This window comes from Alligator mississippiensis, chromosome 3, assembly GCF_030867095.1.
Source record: "Alligator mississippiensis isolate rAllMis1 chromosome 3, rAllMis1, whole genome shotgun sequence".
Classification (NCBI taxonomy): domain Eukaryota; kingdom Metazoa; phylum Chordata; order Crocodylia; family Alligatoridae; genus Alligator; species Alligator mississippiensis.
In genome coordinates, this window is record NC_081826.1 from 53,414,346 (window position 1) to 53,434,626 (window position 20,281).

At 42.5% G+C, this 20,281-nt stretch overlaps 1 protein-coding gene across 10 annotated transcripts in view; it reads left to right on the forward strand.

The window, feature by feature from the left end:
- Window positions 1-20,281, forward strand: part of PAG1 (phosphoprotein membrane anchor with glycosphingolipid microdomains 1) — a 200,006-nt gene that overhangs the window by 104,731 nt on the left and 74,994 nt on the right. For 7 of the 10 annotated variants that reach the window (XR_009460692.1, XM_019498599.2, XM_014606887.3 and 4 more), the window contains one exon: window positions 10,203-10,262. The exons of 1 other annotated variant lie outside the window; for it this stretch is intronic. The gene's annotated coding sequence lies outside the window, so the exon portion shown is untranslated. Of the gene's footprint in view, window positions 1-2,924; window positions 3,123-7,558; window positions 7,699-10,202; window positions 10,263-20,281 lie in introns of those variants that run through there. 2 more of the 10 variants (XM_059723944.1, XM_019498598.2) reach the window with 2 other exon arrangements.

The following is a 20,281-nucleotide window of genomic DNA, read 5'->3' on the forward strand; positions in this document are numbered from 1 at the left end:
ATTGGGCCACCCCACTTCAGGAAGGATGTGGAGAGGCTTGAGAGAGTTCAGAGGAGAGCTACTCATATGATCCAAGGCCTGGAGGGAAGGCCGTATGATGAGAGGCTGAGGGACTTGGGACTCTTCAGTCTGGAGGAGAGAAGGCTCAGCAGGGACCTGGTGGCAGCCTACAGTTACATAACAGGGGTACATCAGGACCTGGGAGAACAGCTATTCACCAGAGCTCCCCAAGGGATAACAAGGTCTAATGGCCATAAACTCCAGGAAAGCCGATTTAGGCTGGATATAAGAAAAAAGTTGTTTACGGTGCGTGTCCATGGTCTAGAACAGACTCCCCGCAGGGGTGGTGCAAGCACCTACTCTGGATTCCTTCAAAAAACAGGTAGATATATTTCTTGCTGGGGTCACTTGATCCCAGCTGACTTCCCACCTATGGTGGGAGGGCTGGACCTGATGATCTCTTGAGGTTCCTTCCAGCCCCTAATGTCTATGAAATCTAAGTTTGAACTGTTTCTCTGTTACATTTTTGCTGACTATCAGGTTTGACATCTATGCCATGACACTCCTTGCAGCAAAGGAACAACAATAGACACAGATCTGTCTGGATCAGGATTCAAAAAGATGAGCCAGCATTTAGAAACAGGATGCAGGACAGCCCTAAGTGGTGACGAAGTACTGACACTGCTGAAAGGAAAAGTCAAAATTCCAGTTTTCCCTTTTTTTCCCCAACTGCACAGTTATGATTTGTCAAACAATGACAGAAGAATGTCAGTCTTCATCTCTCTCTGACATTTGTATGCTTAAAATTAAATCTCTGGGTAATACTTTCGGGGGGGCTACTTTACCAATTACCATGATAGCAACTACATTTCCAAACCTTCTGTTCACTAATATCCTGTAACCTGACATATTATTTCTAGAACACTTTAATTAGATTTGACATTTTAAAAAGTATAGGATTCCCTTGTGCTTTTATAGCTTAGCAATTTGATTTAGATAATCAAATCTTGTCTATATTTCCAACTAACACAACAGAGTTCCTGCTGGTTAACCATGACAATTTGGGAAAATGGATGTTTTAAGCTATATCTAAACACATTTGAATATCATGAGTCCAGAGAGGGATTTGATTTGAAATTTAATTAAAGAGTGGAAAAATGACAAAAAAAGCCCTAGTTTGTCAAGACTTGTGTCCCATTAAATTAAATGCTGTATAGCACTCTCAAAATAGTATGGCTGATAGGTGAAGGCCTTTGAAACCTGTAAATAAAAGACATCTTGTGATTATGAAGATAGATTCCATTCGGCAATTGTAACACAATTTTTATTTAAAAACAAAAATAAAAAATTAGCAAGCTGCAATTAAGAGTAGAAAGAACCCAAAAGAGAGCAGCGAACAACTTTGAAAAAGTCAGCAGCAAACTTCCTGATGTAGGTTGCAATCCTCTAAACCGGGGTAACTTTACCTAAACTGGTGAAAAATTACTGGTTAAAGAATCGGGGGCAGAACTCCACCATGTAAACTACTCTGTCATATGTCTACAACTATCCCAGGCTAGCCATTTGCTGAAGGCTAACATGCTATTTACCTGCTTCTCTGCCACTTACATAGGCATAGGCATTACGTTTAGATCAACCTTGCCACAGTTAGGTTGATCTAAATGCCCAATCATACAGGTGTTCAGAGGGTTTGAATTTGGCCAAAAAAAAGGTGCACCAGATCTAAGTTAATTCCTCTCAGGAGGTGGAGATGAATTAATGTAGGTCAAGAATGGGTTAACCCCTTCCAGATCAGATACATCCTAGCTCATAAACACTTGCATGAGTTCACAACACAGCCCTGGGGCTAGAAAAGCCCAGTCACTCACCCCAACCCCAGGGCTGTGCTATTCCCACCCATCCTAACTCTAACTGGGCTGGTTTTTAGTACCCCCTCCCTCCCCAATTTCCCCTCATGACAAGGCAAATCTCCCCCTCTGTGCCCCCCCAAATCCTGCCATTCCCACCCCTACCCTAAGTTACTTACATTGGGCTCCCCATACCATTCCCAGCAGCAGCAAACAGCAGCATGCACTGTTCCTGGGCAATTTGCTGTATGTACTTCTCCTGATCTAGGTTTATGCAGCTTAAAGTAACCTACCTACACCTGGTATGGCAAACACCCTTTGTGGTGAAGTACAGTAATATTATCCTATTCTATACAGCTACCCTAAGATCCATTTTTCCCCTCCTCCTGGTGTAATTTATAGTAGTATACAAAACTAGTTTAAATTATGTTAACATATGTTTTCACCTATCTAGTGCCTCTGATGCAGTGGCAACCTTAGACTTTCTTGAGGCTGTGCTTTCACTGTTACATGATGTGAGTATTTAGTTTCCAGCCAGCTTTGTTGATGTAAAATCCAAGTGGAGAGAAAGATCATGTAGCATTTTCATCAGTGTGGTAAGGGAGGCAGGGATACAAACCAGTGTTCCCAGCCAGAGGGTCTGGAGCAGGCAGCTAGTGCTGTGTGGGACCAAGGCATGGGCAATCACCTAGCTAAGCCATGAACTAAGAGCTGACAGACAGTCTGGAGTCAGTCACAGGGGCCAAGGAAGTGGTAAGGCAGTTCAGAAGCACAAGGGGCAGGTCTGGAGTCTGGCATTTCCTCTGGACTTTATCTTGGTTCAAACAAGCAGGGGAACAGGAAAGTAAGAACCAGGCAACAGCGCCAAGAGCCCTAGGAACAAGGAGTCAGAAGCCCAGGGCTAACCAGGGAAACATCTGTTTTGCTGAGTGCTGAAAGGCCTGCTGCTTAAAAGCAGGCAGCCATGCCCAGCAGCAGCTCAAGCCAGCTGGAGGTAGTTAGTTGCCTGAGTCTGGCAAGCCAATTCAGGCAACTAGAGCCAGTGATGGCAGTTTAGCTAGCTAGTGGCCGTGGCTGCTGACAGTTATGAGTAAAAGTAACTCACAAAGCATATAGCATACTAGGAAGGTACAGTAGTACCCAGACTATGTGACAGAAATACAAGTTCAGAAAGGCGGGTTTGGTGAGATTGCTGCTTAACTCATTTCCATGAGCACCCAGTTCTCCAGAAATAGAAGATCGTATTATCCCCCAACTGTGATTGGCTGGTTAAAGGTTTGATGTAACACTTAATGTACAGAATCAGTTGATAAGTGTAATTTCTAATTTTGCTGGGTAAAGATGTTTGCTTAAAGCTTGTCTAATATTTATAAAGGTTTATTTTGAATTGACATTCTTGTTCCAATTGTTTCCTAAAGTTCAGCATGTTCTAAATCATATTTCATATCAGGAAGGAATTATGAAACATATATTATTCTACAGAGTACCTCCCTACTTGTGTGTGTGTGTGTGTGTGTGTGTGTGTGTGTATCTATATAGTGTATTTGTTGATATATATAGTGTATTTGTTGGAGGGAAGTTTATTACATTTTTTAAATGTGGTAATCAAATACAACTTTCCAACTAGTAGCCTACTGAAAGTTCTAATCACTGCACCATCAATTCTGAAGAGGTAGTACTGTACTCTTGTGATTACTTTCCCTCATATGGTACAAACCACCTTTATTTCTAGTCTCTGAGGCATTTTTCAAGATGAATATAGCTGAAAGATATTCTTTTTAGCTTTTTGTTCTGTAGTTCCATAGTCATTCATGCGTTCAGTGTCAGAGTTCTTTTGCCATCTAGACTGCCTTAAGCCTGTATGCTACATCCTTTGAGAAATTCCTCTGTGTGTGTGTGTGTGTGTGTGTGTGTGTGTGTGTGTGTGTGTGTGTGTGTGTGTGTGTACACGTACATTTGGGTACAGGGCTCATGCATAGAAAGAATTCTGGTCTCAGTTGTACTGGTACACATCAAAACATGTTGGAGGTTGATTGAGTTTTTTTAGATTTAAATTGGTGTATCTAAGGTCAAAATACAGTATTCTGTACTTAATGTGGGCATGAAAAGCATTTTCTCTACCTTTTTGGAATTTAATGCAAGTTTCACTGCAATAGAGAATAATGGTCTGACCTGGTCATAGGAGGTTCTAAAATAGCAGGTAGTAAGGCATGAAAAGAACCAAAATAGCACAGCTAGGAAAGGGTCTTCAAGAAGAATATAATAACTTGTATTAACAGTAGCTCCATAATTCCCTCTGAGAACAATTATTTGTGCAAATTGTACTTTTTATTTCTATTGTGAGGTACACACTTTCCAGTAGAAGTGGCTCTGCCCTGATGGACTATGTGGATTTCTAAGTATATGAGCTTTTGTTTGAGAGTCTGATGGGACAGAGCAAGATAAAATGTCAGAGTTGAGATGAAATGACACAGAACATTCTCCTAAATACCCACAAGTACATCTGTTGCCTTGTGGTAGAACCATTTTTTTGAGTTAGAATGACTGCCATTTAATGATGACATTCTTGGAAAAATCACCTCCAACCCAAGACATTTTCTAGGCATTATGCTAGGATGCCATTCAGATGTTAAATAAAGAGGAGAAAATGTTATGAAAAATAATACTGTAGCCTGCAAATTTCAAAGTACAGTACAGATTTAAAGTGAGGAGATGATAAATACTGTCTATAGTGCAGCATTCTTGATGGGAGTTAACATGTACCGAGTTGAACTGATTCAACTTGCATCTGACAGTGTATGTTTCTTAATGAATGTATGGCTTACACACTGTTTCCCTTGCTGTTTATATTCTGGGCTTGCTTTCTGGTGCTTCATTTCATTTTTGGTCTTAGAAATATGCACCAAAGCAACTATTTGAAAATACAAAATTTGAGATCTACTATATAACTTTATGGAGGGTGAGGGGTCAGATTTGAAGCCCATCCACTTGGCAGTGCTCTCTTAAGCTAAAAGTGTATTGTCCTCCGGAATAATTTTTGTATAGGTCAGATTTCCTGTCAAAGAATATTCATAACTAACGTTTAACCAATATTATATTTATTTATTCTGAATACTAAATTTTTCTACTTCCAAATTTCTAATTTCCTAATTCCTAACGATATATTTGTTTCCTAAATCAAGGCACAGTTTGCAGCACTTGTGTGTAAAGGTAATAATGTTGTTCTATGGTGCTGCTCTATAGCCTCCGGCAGGATTTGAACATCACTGTGCTAGCAGCTGCAGTATCTGTTCAAGATTTTTATAGATGTGGCAAGGAGAAGCCTCTTTTGTTTCTCTCTTATTTCCTTCCAGATAAATTTAGAGAACTATCTTTGAAAGCAGGATTGGAAATATAAATTATAAAGACGGCTGGTCATTTGGGACTGTTCTTTCTTATTCTTCCTTCAAATAAATGTGTACAGTGAAGGGGATAAGCACTTTTGTGGCTCTTACTCAGTTTCCATGAATGTTCCCACTGAATATTTCAGTATCCTAAGTAAGAATGTTAGAATTTGGCCTAATGCAAAGGATTCCAAATGCACCAGGTATAATAATAGTAATTGTTGTTTTAAAAATCATTCTGGAAACTTCCCTTTCCAATGTCCTAAATTCAGTTGCAAGATCAAAAGGTCCAAGGTCTGCCTAAGCCTAGCCGTGGTTGGAACATGTCAAGCTAGAGTGGTTGGAGTGTGTCAGTTTAAGTAGCCAGTGGCAAAAACTGGAATGGACCTGGGTTATCATCATATCTGAGTGCCTTTAACTCCCCAGCCGGAATGACCAGGTATCCACTTAAAACCAGGTTGAGTAGGGGCAGTCTTTGGTGCAAGAAACCAGATTTGTTTGAAATACTGAATAATTCTATAGATGGGAGAGATGTCAGACAAGCTTTTGGGCACAATGTTCCTTTCTTTAGGGTTGGGAAAGACCTGGATCCAGAGTGAGATGCCTTTGCCACCATGCCTCACAAATTCAGATACAGGGATTGATTGTTAGTTGTCTAAATATTTGTAGCCATTCAACATTTTAAGCAATGTTTAAACTAGTGATAAAATTCCCAAATGTGTTAAAGTTGCTAAGTAGAAATGAGTAGGTATTGCTTGGACATTGGCTACACAAGTGTTCCACATTGCCTTGCCAAAGATATTCAAACTGACCTGATAGGACCTATTGGGGATGTGAGAGGGCTGCTGTGAGACTGTCAGCAAGTGCCAATTAATACGAATTGCACAGGGAATTATGGTAATGTTGCCATAATTAGTCAGGGAACTGGAATGAATCCAGAATTGTTCCATTCCACGGCATCATGGCCCCAGCAGGTTGTTACTAGAAATCAGATGTATGAAGCAGCAGCATTATCTTCTCCTTTTTCTTGTAAAGTTCATTTTCAATATTTAAAAATGTTCAAGTTAAATAAGCTTTAAAGTTCCCAAATATCTTAAAAGTACACAACCTCTCAAGCTGCCTCAGGAATGGATTATTTATAATTGTAGCCTGATTGAAACTAAGGGGAGTTTTGCCACTGACATCAGTGGATCTGCAATGTCAGTCCCTGTTATTTCACTTGATCTTCACAATTTAGAAGCATTCTATAGCAAAGTCTACACTGTGGCTGAGTCTGTCAGCCCTCCAAAGTTGTGTTTACATTTACATTAACTTTAAGCATACAGGTTTGGTGAATCTACTTACATGATTAGTTTTAAGGCCTGTGAAGGTTCAGTGCTTGATTTTTGCTCTCAATAGATAAGAGAACAAACTAAAAATCATAATAAGGCCCAGCATATACAACATCCCTTCATTACATAAGGAAAAATCCACACATCTGCTTTAGAAAGAGGCTGCTGGCTTACATCATTTATTGCCAAAGCTGTGCAAGGAACTGGCTATTAAATTCACTATCCTGCCTTCCTCCTCTCTGCATCTTGACAGCTGTAAACATCTGCTAAGAATGCCATTCATTGTTGGCAGAAAGTCTCATAAAATACTTGTTTGGGGAGATCATCTACCCTTTTGCCTTCTTGGAAAAATAAAATGGTGATGGTGTATGGAAAAAGTGAAGAGCTAGACTTGCTGTAAGGAGTTCTGATGTGTGATTTCTGACTCTCAAAGCATAATGCTCTGTTCCAGAAATCAAAGGAGAGGGGAGTAATTCAGAGTCAGTTTCAAAACACAATAAGTAGCAGATAGAATTCTAATACCCATTGCTGTGTCATGACTGTCAGATTTCTCTTCTCAAATTCGATTTTTAATGGATAGAAACGGTTGCTTCAAGCTGTTAATTGTACATCAAATAACTCCTCCCCTATTTCAGATGTTCACACCTCTGATAAAAAAGTGTGAACCAAAAGGGAGAGACATCCTGCTGTTTAGTGTTTCATTTAATCTGTAAAGGTAAGGTTTTGTGTATAATATGCACATTTTTTCTTTTTTTTTTTTCTTTTTTAGTTAATAAAGATTTAAAAAAAAAATCATCAGTGTTTTCCCATACATTCTCATCCCAGTTAGACTGTTCTAAAGAGAAGTAAAATGTACACGGCTGTAGATTAGAGGAGTCTCTTTGTGATACTATTCATTCTCTGTTCTGACAGAGAAGGCATTGTTTGCTCACTGTAATAGGCTTGGCAGCCAAATAAGGTAGAGATCTGTGCTGTGCATACAGAATCAGAAAATAGCAGAGCGGACAAGAATCTCAAAATTCCAAGAACTGGATTAACTACAAGAAGGAGTTTTATAATGTGCTGTTAATAGATTTTCATGGTGCCTTCTGTAGAATAGAAATGTGTTCCTGGGGGAAGAAACCTTTTTAATTGAAGGTAATATTTTCACTCATATGGTAACACATTACTTACTGCTGTTAATCAGTGATTAATTTAAAATGCACACAATAGGAACAAAATAGGAGTTCAGCATTCTTTGGAGGAATAAGCAGTTTAGAATGAGCATTAAAGGTCTTTCTTCATATTAGAGTTATTTAAGTTTGTTTGTTTCCCTTTATATGCGTGTAGATCCTATTACCATTAATGAGAAAATTGGCATATGCTCCCAACAGAGGAAGAAGAGAACATTTAGTTTCTTTTAGTCTTCATTTTTCAGCCAGTAGCTACTGTATGTATGCAACGTTGCTTGGATTTTGCTAGTATAGATGCATTAATATACAGCTATTAGACAGGGTAAATACCTGTGCACATTACCAGTTCTTTACCTCTTGGGTAATCCCTGTGGTGTAAAACATTCTACACTGTGGTGAAAAATTAACATTTGTTCCACGTAGCACAGCAGAAAGAAAAAACATCTTGTGTTTATTGAGCAATATTTCTTTTGGCATTTTGTTATTACTAGACTACAAACTGTGGTAAGCAGATTTTTGTGTTGTAATACAAATATATTTCTCCTGTGATCTTACCAGTGATTTTTTTTTTTGTACTGTTTCTACTATTTTATTTTTCTCCTTCTATACTGTCTAAGCAGCAACAGGTCTTGTGGCTGTTTTTGGTGTTGTCATACCCTGAGAATATTGTAGTTCTAAGTCTATTATGGAAAACATTTCTGCTGTGTTAGTTAAATATATTTGATCAGTTTAATTAGTGAATATAGTATGAACAAGATTGCAAAAATTAGTGCCTGGCAATCTGGGGTACCTTAATTAAGTGCATAATGCACTTTCAGAGGGTGGGCTCTCAGCACTGAAAAGATTCCTTTTTAAGCATCTCCAGATTCCTGGAATTACAAATGGCTTCTGAAATTTGTGTCTAACTTTATTTTCTTTTTAAACAAAAGCTAGAAACGAGGAAAGTCTCCTCCTTGCCATATTGGGTCTAGTGAGAGAGCTTCTCCTTCACTTCACGCCATGTATGGCAATACCCAGTGTTGCGTACCTGGATGTTTTTATTCAGGAAGACATTGTTAATGCCATCTGTGTGCCTGGTAGCATGTGCCAGTCCCAGTGGGCACACTCTACTTTGTGCTCCTGTTCTGTTTTAATCTTCAGGGAACAACTGTTCTGAATAGCAAACACATTGCTTTATATGTGAATCGCTGACAACAGGCTGCTCATGACAACAGCAGCGGTTGCCTATCACACTGGACAACAGGCTGCCAAAAACAGTAACTGCTCGCTAACCAGCGAAAGAGCAGGAACTGCAAGCAGGCCAACAACAAACTGGGTAGGCAAGTCAGGAAATATGAAGCAAATCTTGTCCCTGGGAAATAGAGATGATGGTACTAGTTGCTTGTACCTGAAGATAGTCTGACTTCAGCACAGGGACCGTTTCTTTCCTTGATACACAAATCCTTTCAGAACTACTGAGACAAGAACATGGCTAGGGATAATCTTGATTTTTTTTTTTCTCTGCACCAGTCCATGAAGCAGGACTGATGCTTGGAATGTGGGTGGATGGTGCTAGGCTCCATACCCAGCCATTCATGAGTGTTTTAACTGAGCCATCTGTAGAACGTCAGCAGGCAAGATAAAACTTTTGGCCTTCCTGCCAAATTCCAAGCACCCCCTTCTGTGCCCTAAAAATTATTCAAAAAAAAAAAAAAAAGCAAACCTGAAGCTACTTCTTAAATACAAAAGATAGGATTAAACTGCCTTCAAATGAAGGAGAATTGTAGACCCTAAATTAGATTACAGTGAATTAAAGGTTTGTGCTTTTTTTTTTAATGTTAGGATAGCATTAGAAACCCACAAGCAGGGAAGTTCAAGGCTATAGTTTGTCTACAGTAAAACCAAAAAAAGAACTGTAATGATTATATTGGTTTAAATCCTTACCTTTACTTCAGTCAAAGTCTGTGTATGAGCATGTTTATTTTGGAATAGAATGCACTGATTTGGTTTAAGTTGGATAGATACATATCGACTACATTAAATCAAAATAGGACACTTGTTCTGAACCTGTGAAATTTCTGCCTTTGCTTTTCTGCAAGACCCAACTTTCACATTGCTTTGACTTTGGATTTGCATCTGTTAATCATATTGCTTAATTTGTCAAGCAATTACACAGCTTCTGTTCATTCCAGTAATAAAGTGTATGGGGTATGTGCACACTACAATGGTTCATTTGCATAATTTTATTTCATTCGGTATTTAGTGAATGAACTTTCTTTTTGTATATACTAATGTAGATAAGCTACTTCCTCTAAAGCATGAGAGAAAGCAGGCAGGGTAGACTTAAAGTGGAATGTTTTTTGCTTGCACATTTAGCTTTGACATATCTGATGGGAATTTATAAACAAAAAGATGCATCTCAGCTTATAATTTACATAGGATCAGGCAAAATGTTTTTAATGGTTTCTAAGTCATTACTTCATTTTTCAGCGGACAAGCTTTACTTTGGAAAAGACCTTGCATGACAAGCTGGGTGGACACTGCTGCCAGGTAAGTAAAACCCCCCCCCCAAAAAGTCTGATTTTCTGTTTTTATTTGTTGTACTTTTTAATTTTGTACAACTACTGAATTTCAATACAAGAATTTAATTGAGATCGATTTAATGCTTTTTCTCATACAAATTGCATATACTGTCATTTTATCACCATGGCCTAACAGTTATATGATTAACTTACTTGCTGGTTTGTATTGCTTTTTTTAAATGTTGTTAAAATGTCTAGTAGTATAAACATACATACATGTTTTCCTACTGGCCTTAAATAGCTTCCATTTTTCCTCATAGAGGAGATGTATGCCATGTTTTAGGATCATTGGAAAATAGGGCTGGAGGTTCCTTCTAGCCCTAACTGGCCATCTAGTCCAGCCCCCTGCTCAAGGCAGGATCATCTGACTAGACCAGCAAGTGGACTATTGAGAAATTGATTTGAAACCTTGAACTCTGACTATTGTATGGCGTGGAGGTCTTCAAGACACGCTTTGTTCTGCTTGGGATAATAAAATATCAAATATTTTCCTTTTGTTGGAGAAGCAGCACAACTCAGGTCTTGTATGTACTTGGGGAATGCATTGTTTACATGTGTTACAAACACATTTTAACCAACCTGATCAAACTCAATTTTGCCTTTAGTGAAAGAATAGTTTCAGTTAAGAAAAAGCTATTTGTCATAGTTAAGTATGATCCTGTAAACACAAAGTACAAAGTCATGTTTAACGTCTGGTAAGCAGAAACAGGCTGGCATCTGAGTTTACTAACATGGTACATATTCCTATATTCCCAGGGTAGACTAAGCCTAAATATGAATGCTAGGTGTTCCTGCTGCATTCCCTCTTTAGGGGAAAGTGCTTTCAGATGCATGAAGAGTCCAGAAGATATTACTTTGAAACTACACCAGAAATCTGGGTTTTTTTAGGGAAATCCATTTTCATCCAGCAGGTTTTGAACAGCCACTTGCTTAGGGCTTTGTTTCACCTTGCCTGTAGAGCTCCTTCAGAAGCTCTCAAGAGAGAAGAGAATACAGAAAGAGCACATCTTTTCTTCAAGGGAACTTGTCTGAATTGCGACAGGAGGCTCCTGCTTAATGTCTGTTAACTACATCTTCCCATGCTGACCTGGAAGGTGTCACATTTTGACCCTTTCTCTCCTAGCACCACAGCAAGCATGCATGGATCCAGTCACAGAAGTCAATTATAAATTGTTGCAGAATGCAAAGCAAATTACTTCATTTAACAGTTGAAAAGGGTCAGGGTTGTCTGTGGGAAGTAGTGGCTGCATTTACACGAGACACTGACTGTGCAGTAACCGGAGTTACTACTCAGTAGCATCCATGTGTATATTTTTTGTGATGCTGACTGCACAATAACCTGCTAGTACTGTGCAGTAGTGTTGTGTCATGGTTGTTGTCCCACGATGCTACCGTGCAGTCAGCATCTTGTGTAGATGCGGCTAGTGAGCATCGTTCTGCAGAGCTTAAAGACACAGGCTGAAGGAATCATCCTAATGGAATAAAATGGAGGGTTTTTTCCATATGAGAAAAATCAAGACCCCTTTTTGTAGATAAGAATTGTTTAAAAAGTTAAAGAAACCTATACTTGGAATGTGGCCACACAAACAAGTTACCACTTATAACACTTATAAGTTAGGGTGCAAGTGAATGAACTGCTATGAAAGATATCCACTCTTACACTGATATCCCTACATAGGCATGTCTACACGTGTGCTTTAATGTGCAGTAGTCTATTTTAATGTGCATTAAAGCTTCATGCAAAAAACTGCAATTATGCAAACGTGCAGTAAAATAGACTACTGAGCTCTAAGTGTCACTTAAAAACTGTGTGCATTCATTACTGCAGATTAAGGCAACCTAATGCATATTTTTTTAGTACCTCTGGGCATTCATACATGTGCTCTGGGACAGGGGGAGGGGCACACTTTAATTAAAACGGCTCTGAGAGCCACTGTAATTAAAGTGCCTGAAGCATCTCGTGTATCAGCATCCCCACGCTCAAAATGGTGGTGGGGGTGCTTCATCTAAAGCTCATTCAATAAGTTTTAGATAAAGTGCCCTCACTGCCATTTTGAAGCATGGGGATGCTGATGCATGAGACACAGGAGGCCTGCTGGAGCACAGTAATTGCCACACTCCAGCAGACTCAATTAATTGAGTCTGCTGGAGTGTGGCAATTAATTCAATTAATTCAATTAATTGAGTCTGCTCTGACATACTCAGATAACAGCATGTCAGAGCTGCCTCTGCTCGTGTATAGTGCCTCCAATGTGACAGTGCCTAAATTTAATGCATGTTAGAAAAAGCACCTTAATGCACATGTAGACACGCCTTCTGCATGTCATTGCTAATTAATCAGGTCTGTTATATGGTACCTTCTTGTAATTATTTCCTGAAATATAGCTAATGCAAATGTTCTATGCTTTCCATATTGAGGCATAATGTCTTATAGAAAAGTATGGATTAGTTTAGAAAAGAGAAATTGAATTATTTTTTTCCCCTCAGGGTATGTAGCTGCTTAGACATTTCTAGTACACTTTTATACTCAGTAAACATAGCTAATACTATTTGTAGAAAAGTAAAAGGGACATTATCAGATCAATTTATTGGATTGAATGTGCAGCAATGCTCTTTTAAAAGGCAATGGAACGATTTGGTTTCAGAAAATTGGTAGGAAATGGGGAATTTTGATGCTATGGAAAGGAAAGTGCTTCAATAGCAATTTAAAAAATCTCTGGAGTGACACTGTAGATGTCATGGAGATGGGGAATGAGATAAAAGGATTGTGTGGGTAACTTCTGTAACCCTGGTCTTCAAAGTTAATTTAGAATAGGGCCTGCAAATTGAGAAATAAGGTTGAATGGATGAAAAAACAGAGGCTTTTCTATTTATGGTAAAGTGGAAGAATAATCCCATTGCCCCACCTTTTTAAAGAATTTTAAGATCAGCCTCAAAGTTATTATCTGTCACAGTGTAGTGCATTTGAGTCCGAAGAAGGAGGGAAGTTGGCATCAGTCCCAAAAACTTGTGTAATAAATATTGTATATAGTATTTCCCTATCTGATCTGGGAACATGTATATGTGAGAGAGAGGCTGCTAGCCCAGCCATCCTTGTTTTCACTCAGTCTGCTAAGTAATTACTTTTAGAGATCCTTTTAGAATACATTTGCAGTGCTAAATCTGGAGGCTCCCTCCTCAGGAGAAGCTAGCTTAATGAGAAGTTAGAATTGAGAAAAGCATGAAAAAAGTTGGGAGAGCTCATTATTAAATCTTCAGCCTTGTGTGTGTGTGCTTTTAAAATGTGGCATTTTCTTATCATTATTAGACTATAGTTGTCAGTGCATATAATATTTAAGTATATTATGTAGGGGAACTTTTTTTTACAGGCCTCCAGTTTTCAAGATAAATTAGAATTTAAAAGATCAATGAGAAGTGTAAAATGAGGCTAATCTTAAAGAAAAATGTCTCAGGAGCTTTTAAGTTATGAATATTTAGATGGAGCAATAGACTTTATTCAAATTCAAACCTGTTGAATCCACTCAAACCTATAGGGTAGCTTGAAATACTGTGAAAATTATTTTCTTCACATTTGTCTTGAGTTTGAAGCCAAATTGAACATGGTATACATCCTAAGTCTTGAAGACTATAAGTCATATAGGGCAGAAATACACGTATTTTCTATATCATTAACTGACAAATTGGCTACAGTAGGCTACATTCTACGTTATAACCATGAGGGGACAGTGCTAAGGCTGAACTTTACAGCATTATCCTTCAATTCCTGAATTTCAAATGCCTAATTTCTCAAGCTTTTAATATTGTGTTAACAAATTTGACATCACATTTTCTTTTTGAAGGGGGGGGATGAATCCCATATGATTCCATCTGGCCATTGACTAAGCCTCACTGGCCATGTCTACACCTGCACTTTCCTGTGGAGTAGAATAATTAGCTGCCAAGTAAAGCATCGCCATCTACATGTGCAACAGTATTAGGACACAGTAAACTAATTTATACTGGTGTAAGTTAGTACTGTCAGGGATAGTACCATCTTATTCCAGGGTAATTTACTATGCTTAAATGCACATGTAGGCACTGTCCATGGACATAAACTGAGCCTGTTAAACCCAGCCAGCCAGGGGACAGTCTGCACACTTTTGGCACCCTCGTGCCCCCAGCCAGCCCCTCCACTGCCCTTCACTGCCACCTGGATCCCAGGAATGACCCCCTGTGCTTTCTACCAGTCTAGGCCTGCTCTGTCCCAGGTGCAGGTATAGATACTGAGCCCAGGAGTAGTTTACTTTGGCTCAAACTGCTCCAGAGTTTATTGCTTTGTGTTAGTTGCATGTGTAGATGCACCCACTGTGTTTTACTTGAGATTATATATAGTTGAATTCTAAGTCAGATGGTGGTTCTTCTAACTCAGAATCCTGTTTCTGACAGTGGCAGGAGTGGATGGTTTAGAAGGAAAGCTTTGAATAGGGTACATCTAGAGTGATCCCCTGTTCACTATCCTCCTTGTCATCCACCATTATTTGTTTAGAGGTGCCAGAGGATACATCCCTAACTATTCTGTTTAATAGCTCTTAATGGAGCTATCATCCATAAATTCATCCATTACATATTGAACTTCACTAATTAGCTGCCAAGTAAAGCAGTGAGTTAGCGCGGAGTTCGCGTGGGAGGGCGTGCGGGAGGGCGCCAGACCCTGCCTGCGCACCCCCCAGGGTAGACAGTCCCAGCCGTAGCCAGCCTACCAGAGGAATGACACGGATGGGCACGCGCCGCACCCCGAGGGTCCCCTCGGGCTCCGCAGCCCCCCCCTGGCACCTCAGAGACGGCCACCCAGACGGAGCCCCTGGTTCCAGGCTCCACGTAGACGGAGCCCCTGGCTCTCAGCTGCGGGGGCTGCCTGTCCCTTTTTCAGGCTCTGGGGCCTAGGAGCATGGCGACCTCCCCTTGCGGGGTCTGCTCCCTTTTGGGGTCTCTGGCGCGCCAGCTGGAGGAGCTCCAGGCCACAGTCCACAGACTGCGTGCCATCAGGGACTGCGAGCAGGAGATAGACTCCTACTGCCAGGCCCTTCTCCCCCGGGAGGCAGAGGGTAGATCACAGTCTCCCTCCAGGCCAGAGGAGGACTCTGGGACCTCCTGCTGTGTCCAGCCAGGGGCATGGACCAAGGTGGTCAAGGGCCCTAAGGCCTGCCGCACCAAGGCCCCTCCCCCACCAGAACTGAGCAACAGGTATGCACCTCTTACTGCCCCAGCAGAGCCTGCTGAGTTGCCGGCCCCCACAGGCAATATGGGCCTAACTGCAACTCCCGCCCCTGCTCTCCCCAAGACAAAACGTAAGGTGTTTGTTGTGGGAGACTCCCTCCTGAGGGGGACGGAGGGGCCAATCTGCCACCCTGACCCCTTAGCCCGGCAAGTCTGCTGCTTCCCAGGGGCCCGCATCCGGGACATTGCGGAGAGGATCCCCAAGCTCCTCAAACCCACAGACCACTATCCCATGCTCCTTATTTATGTGGGCACCAATGACACAGCTCGGAGCACTCCCAGCCAGGTCATGAGGCGCTACAGGGATTTGGGAGCGGGGCTTAAGGGTCTGGGGGCACAGGTGGTGTTCTCGTCGATCCTCCCAGTTTCAGGCTATGAGCTGAGAAGGGACAGGAGGATCTATGTGGTCAACCAAAGACTGCGGCGCTGGTGTCGTCAGGAAGGCTTTGGCTTTCATGACCACAGCCCGCTCTTTGGCAAGAGAGGCAGCGAGCTGCTGGGAAGAGATGGTCTCCACCTCTCTCCCCTAGGGAGGAGGCTCTTCTCAGCCAGACTGGCTGACCTGCTCCACCGGGCTTTAAACTAAGCCCGCTGGGGGACGGGGGGACTACCGCCACTGCTGGCCCGCTGAACAATCCTTGCAAAGCCAAAGGATCACGGCACTCAAGGGAGCCCACCCCAGCCCCAGCCCTGGTAAAATCTGTGGGCAAGGAAGGAGCCCCCCAGGGGGCACTTGCCTGCCTGTACACAAATGCCAGGAGCTTGGGGAATAAGCAGGAGGAGCTCATCCTTCTGCTCAGTGCAAACAATTACGATGTCATAGGGATCACGGAGACCTGGTGGGACTCCACTCATGACTGGACCACGGGGATAGATGGCTATACCCTGTACAGGAGGGATCGTGTAGAGAAAAGGGGCGGGGGTGTAGCTCTCTATGTTAAGGAAAGCTACGCATCCCTGCAAGCTGATATTGGCGACCAGGGTGGACGGCTGGAGACCCTCTGGGTTAAAATCCGTGGGGAACACGGCACAGGGGACACAATGGTGGGAGTCTATTACAAACCTCCCACCCAAAGTCCTGAGCTAGACCAGGAGTTTGCCCAGGAACTGGCTGAGGCAGCTTGCTCCAGGACCATGGTTGTCATGGGTGACTTCAATTACCCAGACATCTCGTGGGAGGATCGCTCAGCAAAATCTGAGCGGTCGCAGAGCTTCCTCTCGTGCGTGGATGACCTCTACCTGACTCAAGAAGTCTATGGGCCAATGAGAGGCAAAGCGCTGCTCGACCTGGTGCTGGCTACTGGGGAGGACCTAGTCGGCGACCTAGTGATCGATGGGAAGCTGGGTGACAGTGACCACGAGCTGATCACCTTCACCATCCGCCGAAAAGCTGGCAAGTCAGTCAGCAACACGCAAGTCCTTGACTTCAGGAAAGCCGACTTTGACAAGCTCAGGAGGCTTGTCAGTGAGGCCCTAAGGGACTGTGACCACAGGGAGAGGGGAGTTCAAGAAGAGTGGTTGCTCCTCAAGGGAGCGATCCTCAGTGCACAAACTAAGTCTATTCCATCTCGGAGGAAAGTCAGCAAGAGGGCACAGCAGCCCCCCTGGCTCTCCAGGGACCTAGCAGACCTCCTGAGGCTAAAAAGAAAGGCCTACAAAGGATGGAGGATGGGAGTCACCTCCAAGGAGGATTATTCTGCACTGGTCCGGTCCTGTAGGGAGCAGACCAGGAAAGCCAAGGCTGCAACTGAACTCCAGCTAGCTTTGAGCATCAAGGACAATAAAAAGTCCTTTTCAGATATGTGGGGAGCTGGAGGAAAAGCAGGGGCAACGTTGGACCCCTGCTGAACCAGATGGGGCAAATGACAACTGACGCCCAGGAAAAAGCCAACCTATTAAATAGGTACTTTGCGTCGGTCTTTCATCAGCCCTATGGGACGCCCGTGCCCCCTACAGGGCCGGGAAGTCCGGGTGAGGGTGATCCCCTGCCCTCCATTAATGCTGACTTTGTGAAGGAACATCTTGAGAAGCTGGATACCTTCAAGTCAGCCGGCCCTGACAATCTTCACCCCAGGGTACTCAAGGAGCTGGCGAGCATCATAGCCCAGCCTCTAGCACGGATCTTTGAAAACTCTTGGCGCTCTGGTGTAGTGCCCGGAAGAAGGCCAACGTGGTGCCTATCTTCAAGAAAGGGAGGAAAGTGGATCCGGCTAACTATAGGCCCATCAGCCTGACTTCTATCCCGGGGAAGATCTTAGAAAAGTTTATTAAGGAGGCCATCCTTAATGGACTGGCCGACGCCAACATCTTAAGGGATAGCCAGCACGGGTTTGTTGCGGGTAGGTCTTGCTTGACCAATCTCATTTCCTTCTACGACCAGGTGACCTATCACCTGGACAAGGGAGATGAGATTGATGTCATATATCTTGACTTCAAAAAAGCCTTCGATCTGGTGTCTCATGATCGTCTCTTGGAGAAACTGGCCAATTGTCGCCTTGGGTCCTCCACGATCCACTGGCTGGAAAATTGGCTCCAGGGTCAGACCCAGAGGGTAGTAATTGATGGAAGTCACTCATCGTGGTGTCCTGTGACCAGTGGGGTCCCCCAGGGCTCTGTCCTTGGACCCATACTGTTCAACATTTTCATTAATGATGTGGACACTGGAGTCAGAAGCGGACTGGCCAAGTTCGCCGATGACACCAAACTTTGGGGCAAAGCATCCACACCAGAAGACAGGCGGATGATCCAGGCTGACCTGGACAGGCTCAGCAAGTGGGCGGATGAGAATCTGATGGTGTTCAACACCGATAAATGCAAGGTTCTCCACCTTGGGGAAAAAAAACCTGCAGCATCTTTATAGGCTCGGCAGTGCTATGTTGGTTAGCACTATGGAAGAAAGAGACTTGGGGGTCATCATTGACCACAAGATGAACATGAGCCTGCAATGCGATGCTGCGACTAGTAAAGCGACCAAAACGCTGGCTTGCATCCATAGATGCTTCTCAAGCAAATCCCGGGACGTCATTCTCCCCCTGTACTCGGCCTTAGTGAGGCCGCAGCTGGAGTACTGCATCCAGTTTTGGGCTCCACAATTCAAAAAGGATGTGGAGAAGCTTGAGAGAGTCCAGAGAAGAGCCACGCGCATGATCAGAGGTCAGGGAAGCAGACCCTACGATGACAGGCTGAGAGCCCTGGGGCTCTTTAGCCTGGAAAAGCGCAGGCTCAGGGGTGATCTGATGGCCACCTACAAGTTTATCAGGGGTGACCACCAGTATCTAGGGGAACGTTTGTTCACCAGAGCGCCCCAAGGGATGACGACTAGGTCGAATGGTCACAAACTACTACAAGATCGTTTCAGGCTGGACATAAGGAAGAATTTCTTTACTGTCCGAGCCCCCAAGGTCTGGAACAGCCTGCCACCGGACGTTGTTCAAGCGCCTTCATTGAACACCTTCAAGATGAAACTGGATGCTTATCTTGCTGGGATCCTATGACCCCAGCTGACTTCCTGCCCTTTGGGCGGGGGGCTGGACTCGATGATCTTCCGAGGTCCCTTCCAGCCCTAATACCTATGAAACCTATAATGTCTGCCTCTATTATCTCCTGTGGTAATGAGTTTCAAAAATTACCTATGTGCTGTGTAAAAAAAAAAAAAAAGTACTTTTTCTTGTTAGTGTTAAATGTGTCTCCTGCTAATTTCAGTGAGTGCCCCATAGTTCTAGTTTTCTTGAACTTGGTGATTAACAGTTCCCTATTTACTCTGTCTACATGCTTTATGTTTTTTATATACCTCTATCATATGTCCCCTCAGCCTTCTCCTTCCCAAACTGAAGAGTACTAGCCTTTTATAGTCTCTTCTAAAGGGCTGAAGGGGAGATATGATACCCATGATCATCATGATTCCCCTTCTCTGTACCATTTCTAATTCTACTATATTCTTTCTGAGTTTTGGAGACCAGAACTGAACACATTATTCAAGATGTGGACATACCATGGTTGTGGACATACTATGGCATGATGATGTTCTCCATTTTGTTTTCAGTCCCATTCTTAATAATGTCCATCATTTTGGCTTGTTTTGGTTGCCACTGCACATTTAATTGATGTTTTCAGAGAACTATCTATGATGACGCCAAGGTGTCTTTTCTTAGCTAGTTCAGAACCTAGCATTGCATATGTATAATTGAGGTTATTTTTCCCTGTGTGCGTTACCTTGCACTTTTGACAGTTGCGTTCTGCCATTTTTCTGCCCATTCATTTAGCTTGGTGAGATCTTTCTGTAGCTCCTCTCCACCAGCTTGGGACTTGACTACCCAGAATAATTTAGCATTATGTGTAACATTGAGAGATTTCACTGTGCACCCTTATTTCCAGGTTGTTGATGATAATGTTGAACAAAACTGGACCCAGCACAGATCCCTGTGGGCCCCACTTTTGAACTCCTTCCATCACCTCTGAAACCTTTTTTGAAGATGGGCATTATGTTGACACCCTGCCAGTCCTCTGTCAGAGGCCATTTGTAATGATAGGTTATATACTATTGCCAGCGGTTGTTCAGTTTCACCTTTGAGTTCCTTCAGAGCTCTTGGATGAATGCCATTCATTCTTAGTGACTTACTAGTATTTAATTTATCAGTTCATTCTAAAACTACTTCTATTGTCACTTCAGTGTGATCCAACTTTTCAGACCTATTGATTAGGAAGCATTGAGCTGGTATGGAGTTCCCCCAA